At 42.2% G+C, this 18,805-nt stretch overlaps 1 protein-coding gene across 3 annotated transcripts in view; it reads right to left on the bottom strand.

The window, feature by feature from the left end:
* Rnf152 (ring finger protein 152) overlaps window positions 1–18,805 on the bottom strand; it is a 70,723-nt gene that overhangs the window by 9,692 nt on the left and 42,226 nt on the right. Inside the window, exon 1 of one of the 3 annotated variants that reach the window (XM_076836648.2) lies at window positions 3,357–3,401. The exons of the other annotated variants lie outside the window; for them this stretch is intronic. The gene's annotated coding sequence lies outside the window, so the exon portion shown is untranslated. Of the gene's footprint in view, window positions 1–3,356; window positions 3,402–18,805 lie in introns of those variants that run through there. 3 annotated transcript variants of the gene reach the window in all.

Genomic DNA, 18,805 nt, shown 5'->3' with positions numbered 1-18,805 from the left:
ATTTGGGAGTTTATAGTGGGCAATGGGAAAACATCAGAAAGATAAAGAGTAGGAGAACAGTCCATTCAGGGCAGATTGGGAAGACCTGGTAGCAGGCTACTCTGTGTTAGAGGTTAGTAGGATGAAGAGGTGGAAAGTGAGAAGAGGCTTAGGAGGGGTCAGGCAGTGCACTGCTGTTAAGGTCACAGGGGAAGAAGTCGAGGTACAGTCTTGACAGGATCATGGTGTCACTGAAAGAATCAGATCACGCAAGGAGGGAGCAGAATCAAGGAACACTTTTTTAAATCTTTTAAAATAGAGGAACTGAGACAAAGAGAGGCAGAGGAGGCAAGAGAAGGTGCTCGAAGCTGAATGGTCTGGTCTGGTCTGGGCAGTCCAGCAGGGTGACCTCTAGCCAGAGGTGCAAGAGGAAATCTGCACAGAGAGCTTAGGAAGGAGGACGTGTAGGATGGCTGCAGTAAGAAATGCAAACGGAAGTGGAGATCCCAATGTGTGGGTAGGATACCTCTAACTTTATACCCACTAAAATGTTGTTAATCTTGCTCTTATCTCTCCGTAGTGTTAAAGTAGTACCAATGTTAAAGTCTACCAATGGGGATCCGGCCATAACATCACAGGTGAGATGTGAAATGTGTATGTGGAGCAGAATTGATCACTCTGAACTATGGAGGAAGAAACAACAAACCTAGAGTGGCTTTGGTCTCTGGCACATCCTAACTCTGGCACCAACGCAAGTCACCCCCTTATCCGAACCTGCTTCCTCACTGGCCAACCAGGGATGATGGAGTCACGGCTGAAGGTCAAGTGACTTCACCTACCATTTGCACAGTGGGCTGTGTGCTTTGCCCAGAGGTGATTCCTGGTCATGTAAGAGCTGCCGTTTTGAACAGCTCAGAGGAGGAAGGCAAGTGCTCCTGTTGGCTCTGCCCCAAGACCTGCCGTACCATCAGTCTTCAACAAAACCAATGTGTAATTTTATTCATGAATTTACCCTAAAAGAAATGTTCACTTAATTTGTGTTAAGCTCATTTAAAATTAGATTCTACTACCCAATTTTCAACTCTATCCCACTATGTTCTAGGCCTTATGGTGCAGGCTGAACACAAAAGCAGAATGGGAAACACAGTTCCTATTTTCGATGTTCGGCCACATAAAGCCACTTTGACAGCAGCCTCTGATTTATACACTGATGAGTTCTATATTAAGCAGCCTGAACTGCATTCCAGTTTATTTTCTGGAGCATAATTAGTAGTGATGATGATTAGTTAGGTAAAGAGAAGAAAATTTATGAGGCTATGGCCCGAAGGAAATGATGAATCACTCTTTCTCCTCCTTCATCATGGCCTGGAAAGACGCAAGTCAACAACTGAAGGAGGGGAGTGGAAACAAGGCCACCGAGGCCAGGGAGAAACCCAGAGTTCTTTGTCAAGTGTGTTAGACATAAGCCCATCCTGGAGACTGCCTTGGGAACCCGTGTTTGGTGTCGCTTTTCCCCAAGAGCAAAATGGGATACTCAAATAAAATACTCATTAAATTTTAAAAGGAAAGAGTACTTTGATAGAATGTAGACGTATAGGCCAAAATATTGGAACAACTGGAACAAGTTTTAAATCTCACTTCGATTTATTTTTCAAAAGAACCTAAAGGAAAGATCAAAGGGAAAAACAGTCCCAAAAAATGAGGAACAGTGGCTAAGGAAGGGCATTTAAAAAAAAAAAAAATGTTACAGCTTACAAGGTAGAACTTATTTCCAAACATATCTTCATAAAACACTATTTAGTTACACAAATATTATCCATTACACAGCCCGTGGGTGAGCTGAAGGGTGTGTGTGCTGCCATTGTTTTGGGATCATGGATATTTGGCGCTTTGGCCACTTTACAACATCAACATGTTTTTATAAAATGAAATTTCTTTTTCTGATCTATAAAACTATATGCATCTTTATAAAGTGTGGGTGTGGTAAAGCGCTTCTGTGAATTTAGTGGGTGGTAAAATAGCAAAGGTCTCCAACAATGAATTTTTATGGTACCAGTTGCTTTTAGAAGTGCAGACATAGGAGCCTGCAGATAAAAAGGTGATGAAATAAACAATCCAAATAGGCTTATTCTGCTTGTACTCTTAAGAATCTTCCTACATTCCTTAACCATAGGATTAATTATGAGGCCTACTCGTGGAGCCATAGCATGATCTGATATCGATTCCATCTGGTGACGTTGGGTGGTTCCATCAGATGGTCTATGCAAGAACCTTAAACTTAATGATTATGTTCAAAGTTAAGAGATTAAACTCAGCACTTGCTTTTCTTTTTCTATTGAAATAGGGTGACTTGTTGATACAGGCCACTGCTTAATTCTTAAAGAAAATATAACTATTTGAAGTGACATTAAACAAAACAACTATAATTCCATTTCATCTGGTATGTCAGCTGGTAAGACCACTGAGTTACACTGGATCTCACCAAAACTCCAATAAGTGGCAAGAATGAAGATGGCTTGGTGACAGGTGTGTCACCGACTTCTGGTTCTTTGGTAGTGAGAGCAGTCCTTCTGGACACAACTGTCACGTCTGTGCATTGCAAACTTGGTGCAACTACTGTCCTTGCTTTAATGGAGCCAGGCAGTGGGTGCCTGGATGCCGACAAATCACAACCGAGAATCCCACTGGCCCAAGCTCCAGTCTTTGTACTGTTTCCTCATGTGAGCATTCTGGATTGCTGTATTTGATGAAGCCAAAAATGTGGAAAGTGAAAAGAGTCATTTAAATGTCTTGGATGTTAACAATTGAGGAAGTTGCCTGGCCTTGGTAGTAGAGCAGGCAGGTGGGACAGAGAGTAAACTGTTGAACAGGAAGAAAGTAAGTGGTTGAACAGGAAGAAAGCAAGAGACCAGCTACAATGACAAGGTCACTTCAGGGACTCAGCACACAACCAAAGACCTGGCCCAGCCTGGTGACCATCCCTGCCTGTAGGTGTCACAGAGCCAAGGGCATTGTGCCAAAGGGCACACCATGGTGCTTGCCAAATCTGTCACTGAGAAACCTACCTACCAAGCAGACACAGTCACCAGAGAGAAGTTCCTTACTCAGCTTTAGGCATATTTCACTAAAGTTAGCAAAAGATGAATACATTTGACACATCCATAGTTTGATGTTGCATATTGAAAATCAAAGTATATTGGAATTGAGACAGTTTTAGGAATTTTAGCTATATTTCAGTATTGCAATAAGTGATGATAACCACCGGGTTTGTTTGTTGAACAACCGATATTATTAGAAACAGGAGATAAGAATAACTCTCAAATAGACAGGTTACCATAAGCAAACTGAATCTGGACTAGATGTCTCCCATAAAGTACCTTCTAGCAAAAATACCGCATGACACACTGCCAGGTTTCCAACTGCATGACAGCACTGCTCGGTTGTTGTTCTATGCTTCTTACACCTGCTGGATAATTTACAATATTTTCTATTAATGATCTTGCAAGCATGTGTGTCTACATGAGCTGGAGATTGCACATCTAAACTATTTAAATGGGAGCCAGTTTGCATTAGAAACTTCCTCCTTTATGTCTTTGGTTTAATCAATGCATCTAGCTAGAGCTAACTCACAGAAACAGTCACAGCTTTGATTTTCAGAAACAATAAAAGCGATGTCATGTCTAATCGATGCCCTTCCTGGATCAAGCAAGATGGCCCTATCACCCAAACTTGTTACCAGATATGGATGGTCCCACTCTTCCTTTCAAAGATACTCAGTGGCACTGGGCTCATGCAGGAGGCCAAGGTCACTCTGGTAGCCACCAGTCACACTGCTTTACCTTCACTTGCTCTGACATCCAGCAATGGCCAAGAAAAAGTTGCTGATGGTCATGAAGTAAGGAAGAGCTATAAAAGACTGTCAGAGGATCCGAGGTTCCCCGGAGAGAGGGAATGATAAAAGATGCCTCAGACAGAGCAAATAAAAAATAGCCAGCACCCTGACTGCTAGAATCCTGAGCGGAGTTGGAGTGACAGACAAGCCAAGCACACCGGTAAAGCCAAAAAGATGGAATGCAAAAATCACAAGTCTTACCAATGGTCGATGGTCGATGATCGGACACCTACTAAAGTAAAACGCGTAGAGGTAGGGACACAAATATTTACTGGGAACCCACCATGTGCCAAGCATTAGTCAAGACACTGGGGATGCTGTGGCAAACCAGAGTCCCTGCCCTCAATCAGCCTGGACATACATCCTGAAGGGAAGGATTCTATCAAAAGAGCCACAGGAAAGAGGGAAGGGTAGGCAAAGCCCTGAACAGAGACTCTCCTTCAACTGATCATGTGTATACAGTGGTCACATGAAGGGACTGGCCAGAACCACTATGCAAAGAATTGTCACTGCTTGTCAGAACCAGAAAGGACCCTGGACCCCAAGGGGCCACAAGCTGGCCCACTGTTCTTTCTACTGCAGAGCCCCTGGAGAGTCAAGACACTGGCAGTTCCTCTATTCGGTCAGCATCACTGCTGATCTGATGAGCATTACTCCAGGTTGCAAGGCTGCTCTGAGCCCACAGACCCAAGGATGCAGGAGTTTGGGGTACATGTCAAGGCAAGGTGTGAGGACAGCCCAAGTCCCGGGATGCACGTTAAGCCATCAATGGAGGTTAAGTCCATGACAAGGGCTGCAAGACCTCCTGGGGCAAGCCTCTCTCTGCTGCCCACCTTGGTGGCCCCTACTCTTCATGAGAGGATAAGGGACCTCCAAAGGCCACAAAGTTCCTGTATGTAAATTTACACTTGTATAAAGTAAACACCTATGTGCATTCCCAACTCCTGGTTTTTTATCCAACTATAAATTCCAGAAAAAAAATGGAAACCTTATGTCAAATTTTTTTTTTTTTTAACGATTTCCTCATTGTATTGAGGGAACAATCAATATGCTATAAGTTCCGATGTTCAGAAGGTTAGGTGTGTGAAAGGTGTTTTCATCTTATGGTAGGTTTATTGAGACATAGCCCACTGGAAGCCAAGGAGCCTGCATACTCAACTGTGCCAAAATGAGAAAGCAAGTCACAGGTGATGTCCAGGGACCAGAAGGGCTGGCTGTGTTCTGCAGAGTCGCTCAGAACTCAGAGCTGGGGTGAAGATTAAGCTGAAGGCACTTGAGAGTCAACAGATGTGGAAAGAAGCCTTGTTGGAGTTTCCCTTGTCTGACTAACAGCTGAAACTTCTGAGAAATCAGGCTGCCATAAATTCCCACTGCAGGGCAAGTCTACCCCCAGGAGACAGATCAAGGGTAAACACGCTATAAATCCCTCTGGAGGAGTTTCATGCCCAGGAAGAAGACAGCACAGCCACACATTATCACACACACGCTTATCTCTCATTTGTACACCTAGAAAACCATCTGTCTTTCCTAAATATATCTATGTCCTCCCATAGAAGCCTTTTCTCTCTCTTTCCTTTTCCCTACTAAACTAGGTATTTAATTCCCCTGTCCCAGACAACCCAGTTTCTCATGACTGAGCACATGTTGCATGCCTAAATAAACATTTTCTTGCATAATCTGTTTTTTTTTAATCATTTTAATTCACAAGCCCCAGGCACTAAACCTAAGACTGTATAAGAACTTTTTTTCTTTCCTCCCTGCAAGTCCAATAGAACCATGTTTACAAAAACAGGTCCTAGATCTAACATCATTTCCCACTCATCCTTCCCCTGTTCCTTAGATTCGGTATATTACTCTGGACGTATCTACCCCCAAATCAATTCATTCTAACAATAGTTACCTGAGTTTCATGACAAACTACAAAACCCAGAGTATTCTCATAATTATTTTGCATTCTGTTTTGCAGATGACAAAGCTTACAGATGCAACATGACAACTTTACAAATGCAACATTTTTTAAGAGACCGTTTCCAGAAAATAGGAAAGACAGTTGAGCAAAGAACATTAACAATGACCATCGTTCTCCTGTCCCACTGTATTGAGCTTCCAGAGACAGTACCAATAGGATATGTGGACAGATATATGAGAGGGAAGTTATTAGGGAATTGGGTCATGTCATTCTGGTGGCTGAGAAGTCCCATGACAGGCCACCTGCAGGCTAGAGACCCTGGGATCCTGGTAGCATGGCTCAATGTAAGTCCTAGGGCCTGAGAACCCAGGTTGTTGGTGATGTAAGTCCTACGGTCCAAAGGCCAGGGAGCCTGGACTTCTGATGAGTTAGGCTGGAGAAGAGTGTGTTCCAGAGCCAGAGAGTGGGAGGGGGTGGGAATAATTCACCTGCCTGTGTTCTATCTGGGCTACTGGCCGAAAGGATGATGCCCGCTTCACTGTGGGCAGGCCGCCCTACTACTCTACAGACTCCTGCTATCCTCCTCTGGAAATGCCCTCAGAGACACACCTAAAATAACGCTTACCAAATTTCTACATATTCCTTAACCCAGTCAAGTTGACACCTAAAATCAAGCACCACACCCACCAACAGCAAAAACTAATACCATTAGTGAGAAAACAGACGTAATTGCAAACTTCATATTTAGAAATGCAAATTTATTACTTAAACAAAATGGGGAATAATAGAAAAGTCATTATGATAGCTTCAGGTTAAAAGGCAACTCCCCATGTGATGGAATTTCACAAAGACATGACAAATTCCTCCACATGTGGACACAATTCCTGGTCCCTTTGCAGTTTTGGTACTCTGCAGCCATAAGGTAGCTGAACAAATCTAGATTCGTCCAGGTTCATCTCAGCTCTACACAGCAGTATCTTATGTGGGTCCACCTTTACCATCTCAGTAACCATAATCTCAAGAGCCACTTCCCTAATAACTTACCTCTCATGTATCTGTAGCTGCATCTCTGGAGAACTCCATGACATGGACTGTCCCTGAAAACTCATGTGTTAAAGGCTTCATTTGCCAATATAGCCATGTTCAGAGGTGGGGATTTGGGGAAGCAATTGGACTATGAGGACTGACCTCATGGGGGGGTTAATCCACTGAGGAATTCACAGCTAAGTGGATTATTGGGAAGTGATGGAAACTATAGGAGGTGGAACAAGTTGGGGGCATGCTCTTGGGGACTATATCTTGTCCCCAGTCCTTTCCTGCTCTTTCTTTTAATTTCCCTGTCCTCATGAAGGAAGTAGCTTTGCTGTGTCCCACCCCCTCCACCATGGTGTGCTGCCTCACCACAGGCCCACAGCAAAGGGGTCAAGTGACAATAGACTGAAACCATGAGCAAAGTCAATCTCTCCTCCTCTAAGTTGAATTTCTCAGGTATTTTGTTATAACAACAAAAAGCTGACTTCCACAGAATAACCCAATGGGACAATGTGTAAACTCCCCAACACATTGAGCACTCCCACAAAGTGCTAAAGAACATGTCTGATTTATGACAAGTAGAACTCCACTCATTTGAGGCACCCTAAGGTAGAAGGAGATGCTGGGAGGGAAAGTCTCAGTTCAATTAAAAAACAGTCAGGTGCAGTGCCCATGCCTGTGATCCCAGTGACTCAGGAGGCTGAGGCAGGACGGTTGCAAGTTGGAGCCCACTGTGGGCAATATAGTGAGACCCTGACTCAAGATAGAATAAAATAAAAAAATATTAGGCTATGGATGTAACTCAATGGCAGAGCACTTACTAGAATATGCAAGGACCTGGATTCAATCCCCATTACTGCAAAAATAAAACAAAACAAAACACTCCCCCCCACACACACAAAAAAAAGCAAAACCCATCCACTTAATTGTTGAGACTCATTTACTTTCACCCATTAATTGTGTGTGTGAGTGTGTGTGAGTGAGTGTGTGTGTGTGTTTTCCTTCACGTTAACCAAAGAACATTCTATATTAAACAGTCGAAAAGAATGACAAATTAAACACCTGGTAGGTTTTACAGATAACTCTTTAAATAAGCCTATTCAAAAGCCATTCTTAAGATTATTTTCTTTGAGTGGAGAGTGTTTATTGCTGCAATCTCCTTACCTACCCTCAATATCGGTGATTCATCGCACGAGTTAAGACTCACACTGAAGTTGCAAAGAATTCCTAAAGGCATCGGTACTAAAATTAAGCACCTCGGGGAGTCAGCTGTCAGTTCGCTCATTACTTCTGCTTTTTCTTACTTCCAGCTGCAGTAACTCAATGAGGGTTGATTTTCCATTTAGGCAAAGTAAGAAGGAAAGAAAAAAGTACAAACCTCAAAACTAGATACTGAACAGTGGTGCAAACATATGCCATCCACCATTAATTCATCTTTCCTGACAATAAATCCAAAAGATTTTTCTCTTTTTGCTTTCATAAATGAAATTTAATTCAACCCTGACAAAGTTTATCAACAAGAAAAAATACATATTTTAAGTACAGAGTTCAACGAGTTTTGACAAATACTCACCTGGGTAACCCTACACCAGTCAAGATTTTCCACCATCCCAAAACATTCCCTGGGCCCTGGCTAGTCCATCCATCCTTCCTGCCCTGCCCACTGTGCCCCTTGTGGACACTGCTCTGTTCCATCTTTGCATTTTTTATATTTAAAACCAACCCATAGGATTGGCTTAGGGGGAAATGGTAATATTCTTGTGTACTTCTTAGGTGTCCTAGCACCACGTTTTTGGAAACCGTCAAGTTCACATTCATGTTTCCCAGAGAAAACCTGGAGTAACAAATAACTTATAGCTTATACTACAATACGATTAATAAATTCATTCAAATATGTATATCCTTCTAGGTCTAGGGGATATAAAGAGGAAAAGATGGGGCCCTGCCTTGGTAAGTCCAGTTGAGAATATGGGCAACCAGGCCAGACACAGGGACAACCACAGCACAGAGTGACTGGGCTTCAGGCAGGAGCGGCAGGTGACGAGGTGTGATTGGGGAAACCAAGAAAGGCTTTCCATGGAACGAGCTGCTGGTTAGCTCCAAAGAGACTCCGCAGAGGAAAAGGCAGAGCCCAAGGTGAGGCAGTGCAGAGCCTGTGACCTCCCGTCAGTGACTCGCGTGGCTCTTTAAAAGGGTGATAGGACGGAGAGCGCCCACCTCAAGGTGGCTAAGACTGCCCTGAGTCAACATGGGGGAAGCCCAGGGACAGCACCAGGCACCTGTTTAGCTCTGCTTGGAAATATCACTATCAGATGAGGGGGATGAGGAAGTTGGTCTGCACCGCAGGGCGGAGCCCCTGCAGAAGCAGACACAGGAAGAGACAGGGTCAAGGTCTGAACCTGGCCACACTGCTTAAAAGCAGGACTGGACAACAGGGCCAGCCCCAAGGCCAAAAGGGCACTTGTCCTTCCCATTCTGGTCCCAAGGATCCAGCAGCCTTCCCTGCAGGCTGGGATGGGTGAGGTCACTAGATGCCATCAGGAGCAGAGAACAAAACAAGGCCCAAAGGAGGGCAGAGAGACTGAGAGACAGGAGAACAGGCAGAGGACAAGAGAGAGCAGGGGGGAAGCCACCCAAAGCATCGCCCTTACCCTCCTGTTTCCCACCCCATGAAGGGAGGCTGAGAAAGGGAGAGGCTGCAGGAGAGGGGGCCAGAGGCCTAAGTTCTCATTCGGGGGGAGAAGTGGGAATCTCAGGAATGGGGGAGAACGGATAACCCCCTACCCCAACCTCCTACTTCAGAGTTTGGATTTCATCCCAGGAGCAATAGGGCTTATGGAGACTTCAGAGGGGAGATCAGCATCATCATCATCAGTCTGAAGTGTACAATTCAGTGGCATTAAGCAAACTCAATGTGTAATCCTCATCACTATCTCCAGAATTTTTTTCAACCCAAACAAACGACAACCCTGTAGTCATTCAACATTAACTCCCCCTTTTCACTGCCCCCACCCTTGCTAATCTTTGTCTTTGTTCCTGTGAACTGAGAATTCTAGATACCTCATAAAAGTAAAATTATATGCTATTTGACCTTTAATTTCTTTCAAATACTTGTGTGACTTATTTCACGAAGCATGTCCTTAGGGTCTGCTCATGTTGGAACATATATTGAAATTTCCCTCCTTTTTGACAACTCAGTAATATTTAATTGTACATTGTTTTTCTAAAACTCCTCTGGCAGAAAGGAGAAGAAAGAGGAGAGCTGGGTAAGGCTGGAATAAAGGAATGGAGAGGGAGGAAGGGGGTAGAAATAGAGAAGAGTGAAGGTGGGATGGGGAAGGATTCTTTGCTTGGCCAAACCTTAGTCAGGCTTTTGAATTTTCTCCTCAGTCCATCTGTGTAGTTCCTTGTAACATCCACTTTTAATAAAGAACTCGGCTAAGTCAGTGTAGCAAGAATCCCCCACCCGCTGTTAGTACCGTCTTAGCAATATTCTATATTCCAATTTATGAGCACAGAGAACTTTTTCCATTTACTTGGGTCTTTTAAAATTTCATTCACTATTTTGTGGTTTTCAGTGTATAAATCTTGTACAAGTAAGTTATTCTCTTTTATGCTACAGTGAATGAAATGCTTTACTGATTTCATTTTTGGAATATTTAGTCTAAGTATATAAAAATACAACTGATATTGGTACATTAATCTTGAACTTTACAACTTTGCTAATCTAATGTTTTTCAATTATTCAGGAGTGTAAAGATAATCTCTTTATTTTTTACTTTTTTAAAAAATACATATTTTTTTTAGTTTTTATAGTTGGACACAATGCTCTTATTTATTTTTATGTGGTGCTAAGGATTGAACCCAGCGTCTCACACATGCGAGGCGAGCGCTCTACCGCTGAGCCAAAACCCCAGCCCCTACATTTTTAATTGACATAAAATTTGTCTACACTTATTGTGTTTTCTTAAAAAGGAATACCCCACCTTTGATATGATATTTGACCGTCCTCAATATCTGAGAAGGTTCCTCATCCTCTATCACCCTTGAGGTGAGGTCTGATCACCCTGCCCTGCCTTTAGCAAGAATCTAGTCAGGTGAGTTTAGCCAGTATCCTCCTTACCCTGATGTTCCCTCTCCTGAATTCACTGACCCCCACCTGCTCCTTGGCTGTCAACCCCCACATGCCCATTAAGCCCAATCTCTCTCTCCAAGTGCAAGACCCAATTGCCAGGTCCCGAATAAAGGCTTTCTGCTCTACTGTAACAAATATCAGTGAATAAAGGTTCTTTAATAAGATCCCAGATTTTCTCATTGTGACAAGTAGCTGTGTGTGTGTTTGTGTGTGTGTGTGTGTGTGTGTGTGTGTGTGTGTGTGTGTGTGTGAGAGAGAGAGAGAGAGAGAGAGAGAGAGAGAGAGAGAGAGAGAGAGCGCATGCACATACACGCTCACACACATGCACACTGTACTGGGGGCTGAACCTGGGGCACTCTACCACAGCTTCAGACACCCTTTTTTTTTTCTTTTTTTTTCTTATTAGTTATTCAAAACATTACAAAGCTCTTGACATATCATATCAGATACCCTTTCTTATAAATTGTTCTAGCTGGCCTTGAACTTGAACTTGAGATTCTCCAGTCTCAGTCTCCTGAGTAGCTGGGATTACAGGTGTGTGCCATCTCACCTAGTGAAGGAAGGTTTTTGAGAGGCAGAGCTCTGGGGGGAAAGAATGCAGAAAGGGATGATGGAGATGGTCAATATGCTCCAAATCTTGAAATTTTCTTTTTGGGGGCCAGGGAGTATCGGGGATTGAACTCGGGGGCACTTGACCACTGAGCCACATTTCTAGTCCTATTCTATATTTTATTTAGACAGGTCTCACTAAGTTGCTTAGCACCTTGCTTTTGGTGAAGCTGGCTTTGAACTCATGATCCTCCTGCCTCAGCCTCCCAAGACATTGGGATTCTAGACATGTGCCACCACACCTGGTCAAATCTTGAAATTTTCTAAATACCAAAGTCTTAAGTTCTCTGTGAGATTAAGACAGCTATTGGGAAACTAGTATTACTGCATCGTTTATAGGGAGTTAAAAGAAATGAATATTTTCATAATTTCTAGAAAAAGTGATGGCAGAGAAAGGGACTACGAATCATGCATGTAGGAAAATATAAATCAACTCAGGCACAATGCTCACCATGTGCTGTAACTACTGACACTCAAATAAAACAGACAACACTGTAGAAAATGCAATTTCTCTGATAGAAAGCAGTGATTCATTTCATTCAAAAATTTTACATGTAAACAACCTCTATTTTAAAATGTCCTACTAAACCACAAAGCTTAAGAGCTCATCATCAAATAAATAATTTATTTCCAAAACACTTTAATTATGTAAACTTTTTAGAGTATAAATATTCTCAAAGTGGTGTGTGGGGGGGTATAGGGTATGAGTCATGCTCTATAAACATGTATACAAGCCATGTAAAATCCAATTAAGAGACAATTCCTAAGCCTTAAATTGGTTTCATTATAGAATCACTGTAACTCTTTCTCATGTCAACTGTATTCAATGTTAGGGAGAGTATAGTATTCACATCTTATTTGTACTCAAGAGTCAAACATCTCAATCAGCGACAATCAACACTTCATAATTTCTATCAATATAAAAGGACTTTTTGTTGTTGTTAGGGTCAATTCCTTCTTAAGCATTCTGGATTTGTACAAGTAGAAAATTCCATGTTATTATTCCAAATATGGAGATATTTCCTAAATACACAAGTATGTACGTACTATTTAACTAAAATATAAAATAGGTTTTTATACTACAGAATATTTATTTGTGCTAAGCTAGTAGTTTTAGTAGTTTTAGTTAAAGCAACTGATAAGTCTTCTTTGTGTTTGATTTACTGTTGTTTTTCAGTCCTGGGGATTGAGCCCAGGGTCAAGAACATGCTAGGCAATCTATATCACTGAGCTACATCCCCAGCCCTTTTTTAAATTTTTCCAAGTTTGAACAGGGTCTCACAAAGTTGCCCAGGCTACCCTTGGACCTGCAATTCTCCTGCCTCAGCCTCTTAAATAGCTGGGATTACAGGTGTGTGCCACCACACCCGTTAACTGATCTTATTTGGTAAAGTCTGCTCTCCAATTCAGTAATACAGAGTTATTACCCAAATTGCCATGCACATTCTTTCAAATTAATCCTATTTAATATACCAAAAACTTACTGTAGCATTTCAACTTTCATTTTCTTTATGAAAAAAAAATTCCATAATTTACCTTTCTCAGAATAGTTGCAAAATGTATCTTACAGTTAATCTATATATTTTTTAATTACCCAGATTCTGCCTTTGGGTTTATAAGACAGCCCGACTTAATCATCATGTATCTTCTAAATAGAAAATGATTAAAATAGAGTTTTTGTAGGCTAGCAAATAAAACTGATGGAATTTTAGAAGCCACTCTATTTAGAACCCACCTCTACTAGACCTTGCCAGACAAAAAGCATGTGTTTTCAATCACCAAGTTATTATTGGTGATGATACATAAGCCTTGCCAGTGTGTGGTCATCTTATGAGAGCCCAGGAAAGCATGGTGAACCCACATCTGCCTGATTCAGACACTTGACAGAGCAGGAGACACGGGGGGCACCCATGAAGCCACTGTGCTTTAGGCTTCCTGTGGTTCCTAATTCTTTGGCTTCTACTAAAACTCACTGACTTTTACCAACAAAGAATTATCTCCTTACATTACACATCTTCTGACAGCTTTCACAGAACTGTTGCAATAATAGGAGTAAGACAACAAATACAGATTTAAGTAGAAACAGATTTCTCCTAAACCATTAACTTATGTAGGTCACAAGAATCAGCTTAAATTGGTTTATTGAGACAGCGAGTGTATTTCAAAAATAATCTCCAATGCTCTCAAGTTATGGAGTAACTTGAAACAAGGTCAAATTTAACCTACATGAGGAGGTGGGAGGAGACAGCACAGCCACAAAGAAATTCAAATCCAAGGGGACTCAGTGTCCCACCGCCAGGCTACAAATTCCAATTCCAGCATCACCAGGAACTTCGTCCTTCCAATGGTCATTCTGATTGTTACATCTCCTGTTTCTTGGTCGGAAGGAATATCAATGAGACCACAGGAACACGGACACACACACACAGCCCACAGTTTCCTGAGGAAGTGGTTCTAGAGCTACCATAACTGACCCTGAGGGCTGCCCGCCTTGTCTGTCTCTCTTTCGCTGACAGGAAACATTTCCAGAGCGCAGGGCCAAAGAGACTATGCATTTCCAAAATGTCATCTATCCCTGAAGCTGGATTATAATAAGCAGATAAAGAGACAAAAACACTGTGACCACAATATGGGGTACATGGACATTAGCTCTCGGTACACCTGTCATGTAATTATGGCTTTAGAGCCACATAAATGTTTTACATATCAGAAAATAATAAATCGAAAAAGATGAAAATAAAACTCTAAAATGAAATACAAGTAGAAATAAGTCACTGACCTCAATTTGACTAAGAACCACACTCAAGTAATTCTTAACCTAAGAACTCTGCACACCCTTCAGGGGATACATTTTTCTTAAATAACAATAAAAACTGCAAAGCAACTCGAATTTTGCTTGCTTTGTTGTTGGTATTGGTACCAATGCTACTACAGTACTTCTAAATTAATTTTATATATATTATATGCTAAAACAAGTAGTTTTATATTGATGTTGTCAGGGAACAAGGTTTTCTCACTGTGGCAGGAAGGAATAAAAAAAATATATTAAAATGAGGGAAAGTGACCCAGGACAGAGTTGTATTGAATTTAAATTGGAACCACTGTATCACACTCATCCAGGGTGCATTTCTTGATGTGATGGTAGTGTTGTGTTCATGCAGAGGAGTGTCCCTGTTCTCAGGACACAGACTAAAGGTATTCTAAGGTGAAGGGTCATGACATCTGCAAACAGACAAATATGTGAAAATTGTGTCTGTCTTTCTACTTTATTCTAGAGATTTGAAGTTTTTCAAGGTTGAACAAATGTACTACAGACTCATCTGCATCTCCACACAATACGTCTTCATACAGATCTCCATTCCACCTGCTCAGTTATTCCCTATTTCCAAGATTCTAGGTGGGAGAAAGCCTCCATTCAGGATTAGCAAGCTTCTCCAGCTTCCAGAAAACCCTACAGCCCTTTCGGCAACGTGTGAGGACCCACAAACAGGAAGGTCCCTGACTCAGTGCTTCGGGATTCATTTTCTATCTTGCACAAGCATGGTGCCTAGCAGGGGTCCTGGTCTAGGACATCCAAATGCACTCTGACCTCCAGACTTTGAGGGATCGGCACACAAGGTCCTTGGGGACCTGGCTCTGAGAGTGACCAACTCCCACGCCTGTCCCTGATTCCAGTGTCCCCTCTGGGGCTGGCTGCTTACTTTTGATCCCTTTCCTTGAAGAAACACATACTCTGTTTGTCCCAAAGGCTTCCCTCCCACCCTGCACAGTTAGAGACCCCGCACCTGCTCACACACACCATTTCCTCAGCCCTGCGTTGGCCCCTATTAAAATGATTCTAAGCTGTGTCCTAATGACTGGTTCATTCATGTGTCTCTCATGCCCAGACCATTTCCTCTGGACCAGGAAACACATGTTCTCTACCTTTGTGAGCCGCAGTATCTAAGCACGTGCTAGGCATGCATGTCCTTAGTGAATTAAGTTGATTGGAAACCTAAATGGTCCTATAATTCAACTTCACGCTCCTCTTGTGGATTTTCATTTGCATGGGCATGTTCAAGGGACCACAACAGCAACAGCTAAAGACTTTAAGGATCAGTCTCATAACTGAAGACCAAACCAAACCATAACCAAAGAGAAGTGATCCATTTTCACATTTTGGACCTATACTTGGGGTCAGCCAGATTTTGCACGGGCATTAGCTGAAACCAATCTCAGAAAATTGAGATGAAATGAAATAGACCTCAGTAGAGTTTAAAGCAGCCTCCCTCTAGAATGCTCATATGGTGTGGAAATCCTTCCAAAGCCCCTGCCCTCCCCTGCCCAACATATCCACAGATAGCCATACAGTGTCCCCAGATGAAACTAAAATTCATGATTAAGAAGAGACAAAAGAGCTGCCATTTACCACGATGGCACTGGAGAGTCCCCAAAGGGCAGCTCACACAGATGGACACACATTTGCAGTACAAAGCCCACTCAAGACCCAATATTGGGGCTGGGCATGTGGCTCAAGCGGTGGCGCGCTCGCCTGGTATGCGTGCGGCCCGGGTTCGATCCTCAGCACCACATACAAACAAAGATGTTGTGTCCGCCGAGATCTAAAAAATAAATATTAAAAAATTCTCTCTCTCTCTCTCTCTCTCTCTCTCTCTCTCTCTCTCTCTCTCTCTCCCACTCTCTCTTTAAAAAAAAAAAAAAAAAAAAAAAAGACCCAGTATTTGCCTCCACATTCTGACCTATCAAGTCTTAGCCCAGCAACTTGAACTTCCTGACTCCCACTCACTCCCTCCTTTGGTGGACGGAGGCTCTTTCACCCTGAAGTGACCACTTCCTCTCTGTTCTCTCATTCTGGTCTACTGGAAACTGCATCTCTGCTAAGGATATCAGGAACTGACAACTCACTCACATCTTCCTCACACTACTGCAATCCCAGATGAACTCCGCCATCATCTTCTACTTCAAGAAGCATAATGACTACCCATCGAGATCATTTTGTTGCAAAATAAACAACCCAGCCCCACCTTTGCCAGAACCATTTGTTAGTAAGCTGCAGACCCAAGGTCTCATTCTCCCTTGTAAGCTCTAAGTATTTCTACATAACTGCAGTCCAACCATTAAGATCAGGAAATCAACCTTGGCATACTACCACAGTCCCCATCCAAATTTCAACAGTGGTCCTTCCAATCATGCATGGGTTAATAATAGTCCTTGGTGCTTACCTGTCACATTTCATATAGCTTCTTCAAATCCTTGACTCTCCTAACCTTGACAGTTCAAAATGACCAGTTATTTCATAGAGCATCTCTCAATTTGAGTTCGTCCATGAACAGATTTGAGTTACATTTTGTTTGGGGGGAGGGGGGGGGCGATTACAGAAGTGATGCTGTAGTCACCCCCCACTGCCCACTCCAGCAAATGACTACATTACATTAAATATGACACCAGTGTCTCCCCGATTTCTCTCCTTCTTTGTATTCAATGAGTATTTTGTGGAGTAACACCCTAAGTTGTGTAAACATAAATATCCTATTGTTCAAACTTTCATTCACTCCTTTTAATACTCTCAAACTTCTTCCCTGAATTATTATAACTATGGTGATAGAAAAATGATTTTTTTTTATATAAGTGAAGTTAGCCAATCCCCAAAAAACCAAATGCCCAATGTTTCCTCTGATTTAAGGATGTTGATTCATAATGTGGTGGTGGGGGGGGGGGAGATTAGATGAACTCTAGATAGGGCAAAGGGGACAAGGGGAAGGGAGGGGGCCTGGGGGTAGGAAAGACGGTGGAATAAGATGGACATCATTACCCTAGTATGTGTATGAAGACACAAATGGTGTGACTCTACTTTGTGGACAACCATAGATATAAAAAACTGTGCTCTATGTGTAATATGAATTGTAATGCATTCTGCTGTCATATATAACAAAATTTTTTAAATGATTTTTTTAAAGTATCTTTTCTTCTACATTTAATGGCTGGCATTTGTTTATAAGTAGAGCCTTCTTATTTCTTTCTTATTTATTTCTAGTGGCATGGACTCACAATGTCACATTATTCAATGAGTTCCAACCTATTACTGCCGTATTTGCTTTGATGCTGTGAGAGCCACGTTTGCCCAGAAGAAACACCTGCAAGCTGGCCCCTGTGCCCCTCTGACACGTCTGTTCTTGTCATTCTTTGAGCACTTTCTTACTTTATGGCACAAAGAAAAAATATTTTAGGCTCATCTTGTGCTTCCCCTTTCCCAAGTCCAGAAACAGCTATTTCTCCAAGGAGTCCTGGCTCTTTGCTTTGTAGAAATTTCTACAGGGTTCCATGCATGATGGATGTTTAATAACACTGTCAGGCTAACTAGCAGTGATTTCTAGTGGATACCCAAAAAAAGTCACTACAGAGGCCTAAAATCTTGGACATTAGAACTTTCATTTTTCCAAAGGGGGAGAAGCATGTAATAAATATCTTCAGACCTGCAGTGTGATATGACACTAGCTATTAAGGCCCAAGAAACCAATATCCATGAAACGGTCCCTTATCCATTAATAATGGTTACAAAATGACATATTCCACTGCTGTACTGTGCTGCAAATCTGTATGTTTATTTAGGGATAATAAATAAATGAACATGCGCCAGGTCTATTTCTGGTGTCAAGCAGTGAGATCTTTGTGACCATCCTTTCGAACAGGAAATCTGTTCTGACCAAAGACCCCCTGTTCTAGCCTAGTGATTTAAAACTTTTTGGAGTTACAAACCATGCTGGGAAAGTGATAAGGGGTACAGCCTTAAGGAGTGGAAACATACACACACAAAAAGTAAACATTTATGTATAGACAGAAGTGTGTCAACGATTTCCTGGAGACCAGTCACTGAAGTCTGTTCATGCAGCCCTACATGAAGAAGTGGCCCAGCCAGTGTTCCCCACACCTTGATGGGCCAGTGACTCTCAATACAAGTTTCCATATAGGCACAGGTGGTAATATTTTAGGGTTTGTGGGCCAGTCCGTTCCTCCGATTCAACTCTGCCACTATAGTGGAAAGCAGCTATAGATAATGTATCAACAAATGGACACGTTTGTATCCCAATAAAACTTTATAAAAACAGGATGGGAGGTTTGTAATAATATACTAACAGTTATCACTTTAAAGTTAGCACAGGAGCAGTCAGGTAGCTCAGTGGTGAAACATTTGCCTAGCATGTGTGAGGCCTTGGGTTTGATTCCCAGCAGAGCAAAATGAAAATAAATC

The sequence above is a fragment of the Callospermophilus lateralis genome, chromosome 17 (genome assembly GCF_048772815.1).
Source record: "Callospermophilus lateralis isolate mCalLat2 chromosome 17, mCalLat2.hap1, whole genome shotgun sequence".
Taxonomy (NCBI): domain Eukaryota; kingdom Metazoa; phylum Chordata; class Mammalia; order Rodentia; family Sciuridae; genus Callospermophilus; species Callospermophilus lateralis.
This window is presented reverse-complemented; position numbering and strand designations above follow the sequence as displayed.